General features: G+C 46.8%; 1 protein-coding gene and 1 long non-coding RNA gene across 3 annotated transcripts in view; both read left to right on the forward strand.

Annotated features, from left to right (window-relative positions):
* LOC118369185 (phosphofurin acidic cluster sorting protein 1-like) overlaps positions 1-19,377 on the forward strand; it is a 118,086-nt gene that overhangs the window by 29,950 nt on the left and 68,759 nt on the right. The window lies entirely within an intron of this gene.
* LOC127916125 (uncharacterized) lies at positions 16,763-17,808 on the forward strand. Its single transcript, XR_008093474.1, has 5 exons — positions 16,763-16,801; positions 16,921-17,007; positions 17,066-17,094; positions 17,153-17,268; positions 17,472-17,808. It is a non-coding gene; the product is annotated as an uncharacterized LOC127916125 (long non-coding RNA).

The following is a 19,377-nucleotide window of genomic DNA, read 5'->3' on the forward strand; positions in this document are numbered from 1 at the left end:
TGTGAGGTTTAGGCCTAAGATGTTTTGGTTGTATTGTGAGGTTTAGGCCTAAGATGTTTTGGTTGTATTGTGAGGTTTAGGCCTAAAACGTTTTGGTTGTATTGTGAGGTTTAGGCCTAAAACGTTTTGGTTGTATTGTGAGGTTTAGGCCTAAGACGTTTTGGTTGTATTGTGGGGTTTAGGCCTAAGACGTTTTGGTTGTATTGTGAGGTCAGAACAATCCATTTGAAATTCCCACCCACATGAGAATTGGATAAGAGGGCTTTCTTTCTCCAGATGTGGAGCGTACAGCCAGTGTACTGAACAGAAGTTAACATCCTCCTCCAGGGGCTGCTCTCTCTCTCCTCTCTCTCTCTCTCTCCTCTCTCTCTCTACTCTCCTCCCGCTCTCCCTCTCTTTCCTCTTTCCTCACGGTCTCTCTCCCTCCCTCTCGTCTCTCCCTCTGCTCTCCTCCCGCTCTCCCTCTCTTTCCTCCCGGTCTCCCTCTCTCTCCTCTCTCTCTCCTGCTCTCCTCCCGCTCTCCCTCTCTTCCCGGTCTTCCTCCTCCTCTGCTCTCTCTCTCTCCCTCTCTCTCTCTCTCTCTGCTCTCTCCCGCTCTCCCTCTTCCCGGTCTCCCTCTCTCTCTCTGCTCTCTGCTCTCTCTCCTCCCTCTGCTCTCCTCCCCGCTCTCCCTCCTTTCCTCCCGGGTCTCCCTTCTCTCTCTGCTCTCTGCTCTCTCTCTCTCTCCCTCTGCTCTCCTCCCGCTCTCCCTCTCTTTCTCCCGGTCTCTCTCTCTCTCTGCTCTCTCTCCTCTCTCTCTCTCCTCCTCCCGGTCTCTCCTATCTCTCTCTCTCTCTCTCTCTCTCTCTCTCTCTCTCTCTCTCTCTCTCTCTCTCTCTCTCTCTCTCTCTCTCTCTCTCTCTCCTCTCTTTCTCACTATTTCTTTCACTCCCTCTCTAAGTTGTTGTTGTTGACTCTGTCTCTGTCTCTCTCTGTCTCTGTCTCTCTCTCTCTCTCTCTCAATTCGATTTCAATTAAGGGCTTTATTGGCAAGGGAAACAATGTTAACATTGTCAAAGCAAGTGGAGTAGATAATAAACAAAAGTGAAATCAACAATAAAAATGAACAGTAAACATTACTCACAGAAGTTCCAAAAGAATACATAGATTTTAAATGTCATATTATTTATATATACATTGTTGTAACGATGTGCAAATAGTTAAGTACAAACTAAATAAACATAAATATGGGTTGTATTTACAATGGTGTTTGTTCTTCATTGGTTGCCCTTTTTTCTTGTGGCAACAGGGCACAAATATTGCTGCTGTGATGCCACACTGTGGTATTTCACCCAGTAGATATGGGAGTTTATCAAAACTGGGTTTGTTTTCAAATTCTTTGTGGATCTGTGTAATCTGAGGGAAATATGTGCCTCATTTTGTGGGCAGTATGCACATAGACTGTCTTCTCTTGAGAGCCAGATCTCCCTCTCTGTTGTTGATGACTCTCTCTTTCATCCCCCCTCGCTGCCCCTCTCTGTTGTTGATGACTCTCTTTCATCCCCCCCTCGCTGCCCCTCTCTGTTGTTGATGACTCTCTCTTTCATCCCCCCTCGCTGCCCCTCTCTGTTGTTGATGACTCTCTCTTTCATCCCCCCTCGCTGCCCCTCTCTGTTGTTGATGACTCTCTCTTTCATCCCCCCTCGCTGCCCCTCTCTGTTGTTGATGACTCTCTTTTTCATCCCCCCTCGCTGCCCCTCTCTGTTGTTGATGACTCTCTCTTTCATCCCCCCTCGCTGCCCCACTCTGTTGTTGATGACTCTCTCTTTCATCCCCCCCTCGCTGCCCCTCTCTGTTGTTGATGACTCTCTCTTTCATCCCCCTCGCTGCCCCTCTCTGTTGTTGATGACTCTCTCTTTCATCCCCCCTCGCTGCCCCTCTCTGTTGTTGATGACTCTCTCTTTCATCCCCCCTCGCTGCCCCTCTCTGTTGTTGATGACTCTCTCTTTCATCCCCCCTCGCTGCCCCACTCTGTTGTTGATGACTCTCTCTTTCATCCCCCCTCGCTGCCCCACTCTGTTGTTGATAACTCTCTTTCATCCCCCTCGCTGCCCCTCTCTGTTGTTGATGACTCTCTCTTTCATCCCCCCTCGCTGCCCCTCTCTGTTGTTGATGACTCTCTCTTTCATCCCCCCTCGCTGCCCCTCTCTGTTGTTGATGACTCTCTCTTTCATCCCCCTCGCTGCCCCTCTCTGTTGTTGATGACTCTCTTTCATCCCCTCCTCGCTGCCCCACTCTGTTGTTGATGACTCTCTCTTTCATCCCCCCCTTGCTGCCCCTCTCTGTTGTTGATGACTCTCTTTCATCCCCCTCGCTGCCCCTCTCTGTTGTTGATGACTCTCTTTCATCCCCCCTCGCTGCCCCTCTCTGTTGTTGATGACTCTCTCTTTCATCCCCCTCGCTGCCCCACTCTGTTGTTGATGACTCTCTCTTTCATCCCCCTCGCTGCCACTCTCTGTTGTTGATGACTCTCTCTTTCATCCCCCCTCGCTGCCCCTCTCTGTTGTTGATGACTCTCTCTTTCATCCCCCTCGCTGCCCCTCTCTGTTGTTGATGACTCTCTTTCATCCCCCTCGCTGCCCCTCTTTGTTGTTGATGACTCTCTTTCATCCCCCCTCGCTGCCCCTCTCTGTTGTTGATGACTCTCTTTCATCCCCCTCGCTGCCCCTCTCTGTTGTTGATGACTCTCTCTTTCATCCCCCCCTCGCTGCCCCACTCTGTTGTTGATGACTCTTTCATCCCCCTCGCTGCCCCTCTCTGTTGTTGATGACTCTCTCTTTCATCCCCCCCTCGCTGCCCCACTCTGTTGTTGATGACTCTCTTTCATCCCCCCTCGCTGCCCCTCTCAGTTGTTGATGACTCTCTCTTTCATTCCCCCTCGCTGCCCCTCTCTGTTGTTGATGACTCTCTCTTTCATCCCCCTCGCTGCCCCTCTCTGTTGTTGATGACTCTCTCTTTCATCCCCCCTCGCTGCCCCACTCTGTTGTTGATGACTCTCTCTTTCATCCCCCCTCGCTGCCCCTCTCTGTTGTTGATGACTCTTTCATCCCCCCCCTCGCTGCCCCTCTCTGTTGTTGATGACTCTCTCTTTCATCCCCCTCGCTGCCCCTCTCTGTTGTTGATGACTCTCTTTCATCCCCTCCTCGCTGCCCCACTCTGTTGTTGATGACTCTCTCTTTCATCCCCCCGCTGCCCCTCTCTGTTGTTGATGACTCTCTTTCATCCCCCTCGCTGCCCTTCTCTGTTGTTGATGACTCTCTTTCATCCCCCCTCGCTGCCCCTCTCTGTTGTTGATGACTCTCTCTTTCATCCCCCTCGCTGCCCCACTCTGTTGTTGATGACTCTCTCTTTCATCCCCCTCGCTGCCACTCTCTGTTGTTGATGACTCTCTCTTTCATCCCCCCTCGCTGCCCCTCTCTGTTGTTGATGACTCTCTCTTTCATCCCCCTCGCTGCCCCTCTCTGTTGTTGATGACTCTCTTTCATCCCCCCTCGCTGCCCCTCTTTGTTGTTGATGACTCTCTTTCATCCCCCTCGCTGCCCCTCTCTGTTGTTGATGACTCTCTTTCATCCCCCTCGCTGCCCCTCTCTGTTGTTGATGACTCTCTCTTTCATCCCCCCCTCGCTGCCCCACTCTGTTGTTGATGACTCTCTTTCATCCCCCTCGCTGCCCCTCTCTGTTGTTGATGACTCTCTCTTTCATCCCCCCCTCGCTGCCCCACTCTGTTGTTGATGACTCTCTTTCATCCCCCCTCGCTGCACCTCTCAGTTGTTGATGACTCTCTCTTTCATCCCCCTCGCTGCCCCTCTCTGTTGTTGATGACTCTCTCTTTCATCCCCCCTCGCTGCCCCACTCTGTTGTTGATGACTCTCTTTCAAACCCCCTCGCTGCCCCTCTCTGTTGTTGATGACTCTCTCTTTCATCCCCCCTCGCTGCCCCACTCTGTTGTTGATGACTCTCTTTCATCCCCCCTCGCTGCCCCTCTCTGTTGTTGATGACTCTCTCTTTCATCCCCCCTCGCTGCCCCACTCTGTTGTTGATGACTCTCTTTCATCCCCCCTCGCTGCCCCTCTCTGTTGTTGATGACTCTCTCTTTCATCCCCCTCGCTGCCCCTCTCAGTTGTTGATGACTCTCTCTTTCATCCCCCTCGCTGCCCCTCTCTGTTGTTGATGACTCTCTTTCATCCCCCCTCGCTGCCCCTCTCTGTTGTTGATGACTCTCTCTTTCATCCCCCTCGTTGCCCCTCTCTGTTGTTGATGACTCTCTCTTTCATCCCCCTCGCTGCCCCACTCTGTTGTTGATGACTCTCTTTCATCCCCCTCGCTGCCCCTCTCTGTTGTTGATGACTCTCTCTTTCATCCCCCTCGCTGCCCCCTCTCTGTTGTTGATGACTCTCTTTCATCCCCCTCGCTGCCCCTCTCTGTTGTTGATGACTCTCTCTTTCATCCCCCCTCGCTGCCCCTCTCTGTTGTTGATGACTCTCTTTCATCCCCCTCGCTGCCCCTCTCTGTTGTTGATGACTCTCTTTCATCCCCCTCGCTTCTCTGTTGTTGATGACTCCATCCCCCTCGCTGCCCCTCTCAGTTGTTGATGACTCTCTCTTTCATCCCCCTCGCTGCCCCTCTCTGTTGTTGATGACTCTCTCTTTCATCCCCCCTCGCTGCCCCTCTCTGTTGTTGATGACTCTCTCTTTCATCCCCCTCGCTGCCCCTCTCTGTTGTTGATGACTCTCTTTCATCCCCCCTCGCTGCCCCTCTCTGTTGTTGATGACTCTCTTTCATCCCCCTCGCTGCCCCTCTCTGTTGTTGATGACTCTCTTTCATCCCCCTCGCTGCCCCTCTCTGTTGTTGATGACTCTCTCTTTCCCCCCTCGCTGCCCCTCTCAGTTGTTGATGACTCTCTCTTTCATCCCCCTCGCTGCCACTCTCTGTTGTTGATGACTCTCTCTTTCATCCCCCTCGCTGCCCCTCTCTGTTGTTGATGACTCTCTTTCATCCCCCTCGCTGCCCCTCTCTGTTGTTGATGACTCTCTCTTTCATCCCCCTCGCTGCCACTCTCTGTTGTTGATGACTCTCTTTCATCCCCCTCGCTGCCACTCTCTGTTGTTGATGACTCTCTTTTCCCCCCCTCGCTGCCCCTCTCTGTTGTTGATGACTCTCTTTCATCCCCCTCGCTGCCCCTCTCTGTTGTTGATGACTCTCTCTTTCATCCCCCTCGCTGCCCCTCTCTGTTGTTGATGACTCTCTCTTTCATCCCCCTTCCACTCTCTGTTGTTGATGACTCTCCATCCCCCTCGCTGCCCCTCTCTGTTGTTGATGACTCTCTTTTCATCCCCCTCGCTGCCCCTCTCTGTTGTTGATGACTCTCTCTTTCATCCCCCTCGCTGCCCCTCTCTGTTGTTGATGACTCTCTTTCATCCCCCTCGCTGCCACTCTCTGTTGTTGATGACTCTCTTTTCATCCCCCTCGCTGCCCCTCTCTGTTGTTGATGACTCTCTCTTTCATCCCCCTCGCTGCCACTCTCTGTTGTTGATGACTCTCTCTTTCATCCCCCTCGCTGCCCCTCTCTGTTGTTGATGACTCTCTCTTTCATCCCCCTCGCTGCCACTCTCTGTTGTTGATGACTCTCTCTTTCATCCCCCTCGCTGCCCCTCTCTGTTGTTGATGACTCTCTCTTTCATCCCCCTCGCTGCCACTCTCTGTTGTTGATGACTCTCTCTTTCATCCCCCTCGCTGCCCCTCTCTGTTGTTGATGACTCTCTCTTTCATCCCCCTCGCTGCCACTCTCTGTTGTTGATGACTCTCTCTTTCATCCCCCTCGCTGCCCCTCTCTGTTGTTGTTGACTCTCTCTTTCATCCCCCTCGCTGCCACTCTCTGTTGTTGATGACTCTCTCTTTCATCCCCCCTCGCTGCCCCTCTCTGTTGTTGATGACTCTCTCTTTCATCCCCCCTCGCTGCCACTCTCTGTTGTTGATGACTCTCTCTTTCATCCCCCCTCGCTGCCCCTCTCTGTTGTTGATGACTCTCTCTTTCATCCCCCCTCGCTGCCACTCTCTGTTGTTGATGACTCTCTCTTTCATCCCCCCTCGCTGCCCCTCTCTGTTGTTGATGACTCTCTCTTTCATCCCCCCTCGCTGCCACTCTCTGTTGTTGATGACTCTCTCTTTCATCCCCCCTCGCTGCCACTCTCTGTTGTTGATGACTCTCTCTTTCATCCCCCCTCGCTGCCACTCTGTTGTTGATGACTCTCTCTTTCATCCCCCCTCGCTGCCCCTCTCTGTTGTTGATGACTCTCTCTTTCATCCCCCCTCGCTGCCACTCTCTGTTGTTGATGACTCTCTCTTTCATCCCCCCTCGCTGCCCCTCTCAGTTGTTGATGACTCTCTCTTTCATCCCCCCTCGCTGCCCCACTCTGTTGTTGATGACTCTCTCTTTCATCCCCCCTCGCTGCCACTCTCTGTTGTTGATGACTCTCTCTTTCATCCCCCCTCGCTGCCCCTCTCTGTTGTCTCTTCATTAGAACTGCAAACATTGACACACGTATTTGAATTAAATGATTTGCCTTCATTTGAATGTATGTTTTTGCGCAGTATCGTTTTCCTGAGCGTTTGTCTGCTCGTTCTCATGTTGTATTTTCGGTCTCCTCTGCTCCTTCTCTTCTCTTCTCTCGTTAGCTAGCAAATAGATCCAAGTTGCCGAAACTTGAAATATAAAGATTAGCTGCATACTCAGTAACACGTGGGCTTGTGTTTGAGAGATTGTTTATGAGACCTGTGTTAATGTTCTATAATGTCTAATACAGTTATTGGTGAATGTGCAGTATCAATGGTTAAATTTGTAACAAAAAAAGGTCAATTTTCATAGACTTGAAAGCCAAATAAGTGATTATTGCAGAAAAAGCAGGTTAAGCTATTTTGATAAAATAATACAATTATAAGTGGGTCTTATAGTTGTGAAAGGTTTTTGAGTGAAAGCTTATTGAGAGAATTATTATTTTTTAAACGAGATATATATTGTGAATCGCCCATAGATATGATTTTTAGGCCATATTGTTGTAGTTTTTATGGTGATGGTCTGTGAAGAGCACAGGAAGTGCTGGAGTGAAGGAGAAAACCCATAGACACAATCACTAACACACACACACACAGGCACATCTTTTGAGGAATGTGCCTGTGTGTGAGTACGAACACACACACATACGCACATATGGTAAATATACATGAATACATATAATCTTTATCCTTTTTTACCAATCTCTCCCCTCTCCCCCTCTCTGACACACACTGAACCAGCTTTGGGTTTTAAAGGGAATGCACTGATTGAGAGCTAGTTCTAACATTCAGTCAGACACACATGCTTTGGGAGAGAGAGAGAGACATAACACTGCATGGCAAACAGAGTATGGGAGAGAGGAGAAGATGTGAGGAGAGGGAGTGAGAGGTACAGTCTAGGGGAGAGAATTAAGGAATGACAGCAGTGGAATGAAAAAGCCCTGACATGGAGGGAGGGAAATGAGACAGAGAGAGAAAGGGACAAGCGAGAGGGAGAGATTGCCGTGGGTGATAAGAATTGGGGAAATTAAGAAACGTGCAGACAATGAGACCTAACGAGACATTAGGACGAGGTATGAAGCTAGCCACACACACACTGTAGTCATAGATCGACAGCTAACACATTCTGTCACGCTGTAGTCATAGATTGACAGTGCTAACACAGTCTGTTTCGCTGTAGTCATAGATTGACAGCTAATACAGTCTGTCACACTGTAGTCATAGATCGACAGCTAACACAGTCTGTTACGCTGTAGTCATAGATTGACAGCTAACACAGTCTGTCACACTGTAGTCATAGATCGACAGCTAACACAGTCTGTCCCACTGTAGTCATAGATTGACAGCTAACACAGTCTGTCACACTGTAGTCATAACACATTCTGTCACGCAGTAGTCATAGTTTCACAGCGCTAACACAGTCTGTCTGTTAAAGCTGAAAAATGTAAGTTCCATGCTGCCTCAGTGTCTTTCCTAGGTTACATTATTGCACAGGGACAGTTACATATGGACCCCGCCAAGGTCATGGCAGTCAGTGGCCTGTGCCCTCCATCCTGAAGCAGATACTGTGTTTCCTGGGGTTTGCACATTTTTACAGACGTTTCATCCACAACTACTGCCGTCTGGCAGCACCTCTCACCACTCCCACCTCCACTCTGTTCCACTGGACTCCTGAGGCAGAGGCAGCATTCCTGGAACTCAAGCGTCACTTCACCTCCGCTCCAGTCCTTACTCAGTCCGAACCAGAACTACAGTTCATCGTGAAGGTGGACGCCTCTGACACCGAAGGTCCACCCATGTGCACTCTTTACCCGTAAGCTCTCACCTGCAGAGAGGAATTTTAACATTGGAAACCGGAATCTCCTTGCAGTTAAGCTGGCTCTTGGGGAATGGTGTCACTAGCTGGTGGGCTCTGTACCCCCCTTCATCGTGTGGACTGTAATCTAGCTGGAGGCTCAGCAGAACCAGTCCTAGAAACGCTCTGTTTGTTCCAGATTGTGTTTGCTCTGATGTTCTTCAGTGGGGCCATTCTACCCACCTCACCTGTCACCCTGGTATGAACCAGACCCCCGCCTTCCTGCGCCAGCGCTTTTGGTGGCCCACCATGGAGAGAGATGTGTGAGAGTTTGTCTCACCCTGTTTGGTTTGTGCCCGGAACAAAACCTCCACTAAACCCATTTCCGGTCTGCTTTGCCCTCTTCCCATACCCAGTCGCCCCTGGTTAGACATAGCTCTGGACTTCGTCACTGGCCTTCCCCCATCTAACAGGAACTCCGTCATCCTCACCATTATTGACAGGTTTCCCAAAATGGCTCACTTCATTCCCCTCTCCAAGCGCCAGTCCTCCAGGAAGACTGCGGGCCTGTTAGTATCCCATGTGTTTCATCTGCATGGCATTCCCACTGAAATAATTTCCAACAGAGGACCCCACTTTACATCCCAGGTATGGAGATCCTTCTGTTCAGCTCTTGGTATCAATGTCAGGCTTTGTTCTGGATATCATCCCCAGATCAACGGCCAGACCGAACGGGCCAACCAAGAGATGGAGACTGCCCTACGTTGTGTGACTTCAGCTAACCCTTCCTCCTGGAGCTACCCTGGGTTGAATATGCCCACAACACCCTCACCAATGCCTCGTCAGGTATGTCACCCTTCGAGTGTGCTCTGGGTTACCATCCCACCCCTTGTTCCCCGCCCAGGAGGTTGAGATTGTGGTTCCCTTTGTCCAGGAACATCTGCGCCGTTGTCACCGTACCTGGAGGAAGGCCCGGGCTGCCCTTTTCGTGCCTCTGACAGGACCCAGTCCCAAGCCAACTGTCGCTGGGCCTCAGCTCCAGTCTACCCCCCAGGTCAAAAGGTATGCTTCTCATCGAAGGACCTGCCATTGAAGGTGGCACTGAAGAAACTTTCCCCCCAATTCATTGGTCCCTTTGAAAATGGCCGTGTCATTAACTTCTCTACTGTGCGCCTGAAACTACCAGCCTCTCTCAGGATCCATCCTACCTTCCATGTATCCCTGATTAAACCTGTCTGCTCCAGTCCCCTGTCTCCTCCTGCAGCGGCTCCTCCACCCCCTCGGCTCATCAATGACCATCCTGCCTATACCGTCTGGCGACTTTTGGATATATGCAGTCTGGGTCGCAGCTGGCAGTACCTGGTGGACTGGGAAGGATACGGGCCTGAGGAGCACTGCTGGATGCCTGCCTTCACATCCTGGACCCCTCCCTCTTTCTATACCTCACACCCAGATAAGTGTGGCTCGGGTGCCAAGGGGCACCTGTAGAGGGGGGAGCTATTATTACATCTGCTCCTGCCACTCCCTCTACTGCTCATCCTGTGTCTCCTTGACTTGCCGCCACTCCCCCAGTACTCTCTCCCTCTCTCTGTGTGTGATTGTGTTGGCGGAGACAGGTGTACTGGAGTCAGAGCTGATCACCACCAGCTGCAACCTGTTCCATAATCAAGACCTCTACAAATACTCAGCTCTGCCACTTCCACGCTGCCAGATCGTAATCTCTGCTCAGTCAGTCCATGTTTCTAGCTGTTTGTTCCTGTTGTGCCTGTTTTCCTAGCCTGATGCTGTTTTCCTCTCCGCTACAGTTCCGACCGCTCTGACTCTGGTCCCTGTCTCCAGTTCCACGTCTCGTCATCCTGCTTCTCTGTCCTGGATTCCCCACTCTACTACTCCCTTGGATTCCCCTGCCTACCCTGTCCCAACCCCTCTCGCTCCAGCCTAAGCCCCTGCAAATGGTTTCCTGCAACCCACCTGAGCTTCCCCTGCCTGCACTCCATCTTCCCCCTGTATTTAAATAATAATTACTTCATCCCAGTCTCCCCGTCTGAGTCTGCTCTTGGGTTCCCTTGTTCCACTCCGCGTAACACACCTGAGTTTGGACTCAGCAGTGTGACAGTGTCTCTCATTTAGCTGCTTGTATTACAAACTGCTGGATTAGTGTCCTGTTGTTCTCTCTCTTTTTCTCTCCATCTCTCTGTATGTCTCTCTCTCTCTCCATCTCTCTGTATGTCTCTCTCTCCATCTCTCTGTATGACCCTCTCTCCATCTCTCTGTATGTCTCTCTCTCCATCTCTCTGTATGTCTCTCTCTCCATCTCTCTGTATGTCTCTCTCTCCATCTCTCTGTATGTCTCTCTCTCCATCTCTCTGTATGTCTCTCTCTCCATCTCTCTGTATGTCTCTCTCTCCATCTCTCTGTATGTCTCTCTCTCTCTGTATGTCTCTCTCTCCATCTCTCTGTATGTCTCTCTCTCCATATGTCTCTCTCTCCATCTCTCTCTCTCTCTCCATCTCTCTGTATGTCTCTCTCTCCATCTCTCTGTATGTCTCTCTCTCTCCATCTCTCTGTATGTCTCTCTCTCTCCATCTCTCTGTATGTCTCTCTCTCTCCATCTCTCTGTATGTCTCTCTCTCTCCATCTCTCTGTATGTCTCTCTCTCTCCATCTCTCTGTATGTCTCTCTCTCTCCATCTCTCTGTATGTCTCTCTCTCTCCATCTCTCTGTATGTCTCTCTCTCCATCTCTGTATGTCTTTCTCTCCATCTCTCTGTATGTCATGTGTGCTCCATCTCTCTGTATGTCTGGTCTCTCTCTCTGTATGTCTCTCTATCCCTGTATGTCTACAATCTCTCTGTATGTCTCTCTCTCTCCAATGACTCTCTCTCCAGGACTCTCATCCATCTCTGTCCGTCTCTCTGTATGTCTCTCTCTCTCCATCTCTCTGTATGTCTCTCTCTCCATCTTTCTGTATGTCTCTCTGTATGTCTGTCTTTCTCACCAATATATGCAAATTAATATTAATACCATTTAAAAGTAGGGTTTTTTCATTAGATATATTTACCATATCATATGGAGACAGAAACATAAACATTTTACCTCATCATAAGTAGACATAATTGCAAATGATTAAATCCTTCCAATAGAAAAACAAATATATATACAGTATATAGTTACAAATTTAACTTTAGTTAAATGAGTTGACTCTTCACATGGGATGATTTCACTGAACAACAAAAGAAAGGGAATATTGAATGATCCCCAATGATCCATTGCATCTCCCAAAAATGTTTTCAACATACATCTGTAAAATGATAGTCTAGAAACTAAAGCTATGGTTGTCTTCCTCTCAGGCTTCCATGTCTTCTCCCAGGACCTCCTCAATGTCCACCTCTTGAACATCAGATTCTGAGGTCTCATCTTCACTGTCACTTTCCAACCTTGTTGAGGATGGCTCGTTGTCAGGCTCAAAAAGCCTCAAATTTGCCCTGATGGCCACCAATTTTTCAATCCTTGTATTGGTCAGCCTGTTGCGTGCTTTGGTGTGTATGTTCCCAAACAAGCACCAGTTGCGCTCTGAGGCGGCTGCTGTTGGTGGGATTTGGAGGATGATGGAGTCAACAGGGGAAAGAGCCTCGGATCCACAAAGTCCCTTCCACCAGGTGGCTGATGAGATATGTTGGCACGACTGCCATATTGCATCTCCATCACAAAGCCCTTGCTTGGAAGTGTACTTCACCAGACTGCCAATAACCTCGCTCTCATCCAGGCTAAGGTGGCGAGACACGGTAGTGATGACACCATAGGCCTTGTTGATCTCTGCACCAGACAGGATGCTCTTGCCAGCATAGTTGGGGTAGACAGAAGTCTTCACACTTTTTAATGTATTTCAGAACTGCAGTTTCCTCTGCTTGGAGCACCAGTGAAGTGGGCAGGGCTTTATGGATTTCTTCTCTTACATCTGCAGAGTCTGAACATCAGACAGGATGGCATTGTCTCCCTCAATCCGTGCAATGGCTACTGCTATCAGTTTCAGGAGTTTCAGGCTGCTAACCACTGTCTACCAAAATACATCATCCAGGAGGATTCTCTTGATGGGGCTGTCCATATCGGCAGACTGTGATATGGCCATTTCTTGGAGAGACTCCTTCCCCTCCACGAGACTGTCAAACATGATGACAACAATACCCCAACGGGTGTTGCTGGGCAGCTTCAATGTGGTGCTCTTATTCTTCTCACTTTGATTGGTGAGGTAGATTGCTGTTATAACTTGATGACCCTTCACATACCTAGCAAGTTCATTGGCTCTCTTGTAGAGTGTATGCATTGTTTTCAGTGCCATGATGTCCTTGAGGTGCAGATTCAATGCATGAGCAGCACAGCCAATGGGTGTGATGTGAGGGTAGGACTCCTCCACTTTAGACCAAGCAGCCTTCATGTTCACAGCATTATCTGTCACCATTGCAAATACATTCTGTGGTCCAAGGTCATTGATTACTGCCTTCAGCTCATCTGCAATGTAGAGACCGGTGTGTCTGTTGTCCCTTGTGTCTGTGCTCTTGTAGACAAAATAATTGCCTTATGTGTATCCCACAAAAAAGGTTCACTGTTATAAGCTCACTTTTTTTTATTGAATTTACGCAAAATTTTCAACCTTTTCAACCCTATCCCTGTCTCTCTCTTCCTGTCTCTCTCTCTCGCTCTCTCTCTCTGGCTCTCTCTCTGTCTATCTGGCTCTCTCTGGCTCTCTCTCTGTCTATCTGGCTCTCTCTCTGTCTATCTGGCTCTCTCTGGCTCTCTGGCTCTCTCTCTCTGGCTCTCTCTTAATCTCTCTATCTGGCTCTCTCTGGCTCTCTCTGGCTCTCTCTCTCTGGCTCTCCCAGTGTATCACTCTAATCTCTCCCTATGTCTCTCTCTCTCTCTCTCTCTCTCTCTCTCTCTCTCTCTCTCTCTCTCTCTCTCTCTCTCTCTCTCTCTCTCTCTCTCTCTATCTCTATCTCTTTGGCACTACAGGGGCTAACAGACTCACAACCCAGTCTGGGTGCAGTCAAGTGTACATGCATACTGATTAGCACCACTGTAATTATCTGGTGTGTGTGTGTCTTTTTTACTACGTGTGACCTTGTCTTTAGTTGATCTGCCTTCCCTTGTCTATGATGAGGCCATCAGTGTGTGACGTGTTGTGTTTTTCTATTAGATGGTGTGTGCCGCTGTGTGTGTTCATTTATTGGCTTGCAGCAGTCCTTGTGAAGCGGACAGGAAACAGACACTATCTTCTCCATATACGTCCTGCCATAATCTATGATGTGTTTTGCAGGTGTTAGACTAACATTGATAAGATCCCAATCGCCAGGGCCAGCCCATCTCCCCAGCCCGTCTGCTGCTAGGCTAACCGCTAACACTGCTGATCTCTTGACTCTCTGATAAAGGCAGCACTGCCGAATCACGTTCGTCTGTCTGGCCCGAAAATAAAAAGGTGAAAGGAGGTGTCCTTTTTTGAAAATAAACTTTTTGGAGTGCCGCCGTTTCCCAATGTTTCTGGAACTTGGGATTTCATTTGAAGTCATTGCCATATATGGCAGAGCACCCAGCTATTAAAGCGTGATAGCCTGTTACCCACTCCACGGCTAATGCTACACCAGAAACATTCACTATGAGATGTGTAATGGATTATAAATGCTTTGACAAGCATTTGTGTGTTATTGGTTGGTAAAGGGAGCTGTGAAGTGTTATGAATGCTTATAGCTGTGTTATGAATGCTTATAGCTGTGTTATGAATGCTTATAGCTGTGTTATGAATGCTTATAGCTGTGTCATGAATGCTTATAGCTGTGTCATGAATGCTTATAGCTGTGTTATGAATGCTTATAGCTGTGTTATGAATGCTTATAGCTGTGTCATGAATGCTTATAGCTGTGTCATGAATGCTTATAGCTGTGTTATGAATCATGAATGCTTATAGCTGTGTTCATGAATGCTTATAGCTGTGTCATGAATGCTTATAGCTGTGTTATGAATGCTTATAGCTGTGTTATGAATGCTTATAGCTGTGTCATGAATGCTTATAGCTGTGTCATGAATGCTTATAGCTGTGTTATGAATTCTTGTAGCTGTGTTATGAATGCTTATAGCTGTTATGAATGCTTATAGCTGTGTCATGAATGCTTATAGCTGTGTCATGAATGCTTATAGCTGGGTACATGAATGCTTATAGCTGTGTTATGAATTCTTGTAGCTGTGTTATGAATGCTTATAGCTGTTATGAATGCTTATAGCTGTGTCATGAATTCTTGTAGCTGTGTTATGAATGCTTATAGCTGTGTTATGAATGCTTATAGCTGTGTTATGAAAGCGTATAGCTGTGCAGGGTTATGAATTCTTGCTTTTAGAGTTCAGAAATCTGCATTTTGAAACGTAAACCATCAACAAATGTCACCTGCGTTTTATATTAAAAGTCAACAGTGTAGTTTTGCTTCAATAGAGTGATCAGGGGCGTGCAATTACAGTTTTCTCTGAAAATACTTTAGTGCATTCGGCAGAAAATAGCTTAATGTTAATCAGATGACAACAGAAGCAGCTATTTGGCTGGCAGCCACACAACTAAATGAGCTTACAATGAAAAGGCAAAGTATTTTTTTGCAAAACATATGCATGGCCATCATATTTTGAATGTTTATCATAGCCAGCTACATTTATTAATGTTTTGCTTGAAGTGGCATTTTACCAGAGAAAAGTAGCTCCACATCAGTCAGAGCGCTGTTTGCTGATAGAATGGCCGTTGGTGAATTCTCAACCGAGTGGAGAAGTGCAACTGAAGCACAAAGTTAGTCTGATGCTGAGCAGGAGTTACACTAAGGATTTTAGATCTGGCTTTACAAAACGCAGCAAGATGTGTATTTCAGTCTGCGTCGGTCTGCGTCGGTCTATCTTAACACAACCCAATGATAACGGTCTGGGTCGGTCTATCTTAACACAACCCAATGATAACGGTCTGGGTCGGTCTATCTTAACACAACCCAATGATAACGGTCTGGGTCGGTCTATCTTAACACAACCCAATGATAACGGTCTGGGTCGGTCTATCTTAACACAACCCAATGATAACGGTCTGGGTCGGTCTATCTTAACACAACCCAATGATAACGGTCTGGGTCGGTCTATCTTAACACAACCCAATGATAACGGTCTGGGTCGGTCTATCTTAACACAACCCAATGATAACGGTCTGGGTCGGTCTATCTTAAACAACCCAATGATAACGGTCTGGGTCGGTCTACAACACAACAATGATAACTCTGGGTTGATCTTAACACAACCCAATGATAACGGTCTGGGTCTATCTTAACACAACCCAATGATAACGGTCTGGGTCGTCTATCTTAACACAACCCAATGATAACCATCTTAATACATCTTAACACAACCCATTGATAACTGTCCATCTTAACACAACCCATCTTAACACAACCCATTGATAACTGTCCATCTTAACACAACCCATTGATAACGGTCTGCGTTGGTCCATCTTAATACAACCCATTGATAACTGTCCATTGATAACGGTTAATCTTACAACCCATTGATAACTGTCCATCTTAACACAACCCATTGATAACGGTCTGCGTTGGTCCATCTTAATACAACCCATTGATAACTGTCCATCTTAACACAACCCATTGATAACGGTCTGCGTTGGTCCATCTTAATACAACCCATTGATAACTGTCCATCTTAACACAACCCATTGATAACGGTCTGCGTTGGTCCATCTTAATACAACCCATTGATAACTGTCCATCTTAACACAACCCATTGATAACGGTCTGCGTTGGTCCATCTTAACACAACCCATTGATAACTGTCTGCGTTGGTCTCTTCTCAACCATAACATAACTAGAGCTGGTACAATTATTATTATTATATATATTATAATCGTGTAACAGACAATTATGGACAATAACCATGAACTAATATTTGTTATAATCGTCTTAATACATATTCATTTTTCGGACAAGGGGGATTCAACTTTATAGATATCATTTACCCAGTTTCCAATTTTTACGTGAAGTGGGTAAAGTTGATGGTCATTTTATGAGCAGAACGGCACCATTGGGAGGAGAAGGTTCATTTCCAAACGTTTGAAGTGGTCAGAACCATTCATTTTTGAGACGGGTGTCACCAGAGCTGTGTTGTTTACATTAGGTTTGTAAGAGCTGTGTTGTTTACATTAGGTTTGTAAGAGCTGTGTTGTTTACATTAGGTTTGTCAGAGCTGTGTTGTTTATATTAGGTTTGTCAGGTTTGTTTGTCAGAGCAGAGCTGGGTTGTTTACATTAGGTTTGTCAGAGCTGGGTTGTTTAGGGTTTGTCAGAGCTGTGTTGTTTACATTAGGTTTGTCAGAGCTGGGTTGTTTACATTAGGTTTGTCAGAGCTGTGGTTGTTTTGTCAGAGCTGGGTTGTTTAGGTTTGCTGTGTTGTTTACAGTTTGTCAGCTGTGTTGTTTACATTAGGTTTGTAAGAGCTGTGTTGTTTACATTAGGTTTGTCAGAGCTGTGTTGTTTATATTAGGTTTGTCAGAGCTGTGTTGTTTATATTAGGTTTGTCAGAGCTGTGTTGTTTACATTAGGTTTGTCAGAGCTGGGTTGTTTACATTAGGTTTGTCAGAGCTGGGTTGTTTACATTAGGTTTGTCAGAGCTGTGTTGTTTACATTAGGTTTGTCAGAGCTGGGTTGTTTACATTAGGTTTGTCAAAGCTGTGTTGTTTACATTAGGTTTGTCAGAGCTGGGTTGTTTACATTAGGTTTGTCAGAGCTGGGTTGTTTATATTAGGTTTGTCAGAGCTGTGTTGTTTATATTAGGTTTGTCAGAGCTGTGTTGTTTATATTAGGTTTGTCAGAGCTGTGTTGTTTATATTAGGTTTGTCAGAGCTGTGTTGTTTACATTAGGTTTGTCAGAGCTGTGTTGTTTACATTAGGTTTGTCAGAGCTGTGTTGTTTACATTAGGTTTGTCAGAGCTGGGTTGTTTATATTAGGTTTCTCAGAGCTGGGTTGTTTATATTAGGTTTCTCAGAGCTGGGTTGTTTATATTAGGTTTGTCAGAGCTGTGTTGTTTACATTAGGTTTGTCAGAGCTGTGTTGTTTACATTAGGTTTGTCAGAGCTGTGTTGTTTACATTAGGTTTGTCAGAGCTGGGTTGTTTACATTAGGTTTGTCAGAGCTGTGTTGTTTATATTAGGTTTGTCAGAGCTGGGTTGTTTACATTAGGTTTGTCAGAGCTGTGTTGTTTACATTAGGTTTGTCAGAGCTGTGTTGTTTACATTAGGTTTGTCAGAGCTCATTTTTTAAAAATGCATTATAATGTATTTGTCACGTTCTGACCTTAGTTCCTTTGTTAAGTCTTTGTTTTAGTATGGTCAGGGCGTGAGTTGGGTGGGTTGTCTATGTTAGTTTTTCTATGATTTGGTATTTCTGTGTTTGGCCTGGTATGGTTCTCAATCAGAGGCAGCTGTCAATCGGTGTCCCTGATTGAGAACCATACTTAGGTAGCCTGGTTGTCCCTGATTGAGAACCATACTTAGGTAGCCTGGTTGTCCCTGATTGAGAACCATACTTAGGCAGCCTGGTTGTCCCTGATTGAGAACCATACTTAGGCAGCCTGGTTGTCCCTGATTGAGATCCATACTTAGGCAGCCTGGTTGTCCCTGATTGAGAACCATACTTAGGCAGCCTGGTTGTCCCTGATTGAGAACCATACTTAGGCAGCCTGGTTGTCCCTGATTGAGAACCATACTTAGGCAGCCTTGTTGTCCCTGATAGAGATCCATACTTAGGCAGCCTGGTTTCACTGTTGAGTTGTGGGTGATTGTTTTCTGTTTTGTGTCTACACCAGACAGGACTGTTTCATTTAGTTCATTCTCCTTTGTTATTTTGTTTAGTGTACTCGTGATAATAAATTATCAATATGGACACTTACCACGCTGCGCATTGGTCCTCTTTTTCTCCCAACGACGAACGTTACAGTATTACACTTTTTCAACAAAAAATTACAATTATGACAATATCTGTGGCCATGTGCATGACAATTAATCGTTACCCAAAATTCCACAATCGTCACAGCACTAAACATAACGGTGACGTCTAGTCAATTCTGACACCAAACAGGGGATTTTGTTGATCTTTATAATTGACAAATTCCAGAATACATGAGAACTGTACAGTTCAGTACTGGTATTAAATATGTCATGTGTTGTATCCCTACAGGACAACACTACACTGGGTTATACTGACGTTGCTACTGTATTAAATATGTCATGTGTTGTATCCCTACAGGACAACACTACACTGGGTTATACTGACGTTGCTACTGTATTAAATATGTCATGTGTTGTGTCCCTACAGGACAACACTACACTGGGTTATACTGACGTTGCTACTGTATTAAATATGTCATGTGTTGTATCCCTACAGGACAACACTACACTGGGTTATACTGACGTTGCTACTGTATTAAATATGTCATGTGTTGTGTCCCTACAGGACAACACTACACTGGGTTATACTGACGTTGCTACTGTATTAAATATGTCATGTGTTGTGTCCCTACAGGACAACACTACACTGGGTTAAACTGACGTTGCTACTGTATTAAATATGTCATGTGTTGTGTCCCTACAGGACAACACTACACTGGGTTATACTGACGTTGCTACTGTATTAAATATGTCATGTGTTGTGTCCCTACAGGACAACACTACACTGGGTTATACTGACGTTGCTACTGTATTAAATATGTCATGTGTTGTGTCCCTACAGGACAACACTACACTGGGTTAAACTGACGTTGCTACTGTATTAAATATGTCATGTGTTGTGTCCCTACAGGACAACACTACACTGGGTTATACTGACGTTGCTACTGTATTAAATATGTCATGTGTTGTGTCCCTACAGGACAACACTACACTGGGTTATACTGACGTTGCTACTGTATTAAATA

This window comes from Oncorhynchus keta, chromosome 35, assembly GCF_023373465.1.
Source record: "Oncorhynchus keta strain PuntledgeMale-10-30-2019 chromosome 35, Oket_V2, whole genome shotgun sequence".
In the NCBI taxonomy this organism is placed as follows: domain Eukaryota; kingdom Metazoa; phylum Chordata; class Actinopteri; order Salmoniformes; family Salmonidae; genus Oncorhynchus; species Oncorhynchus keta.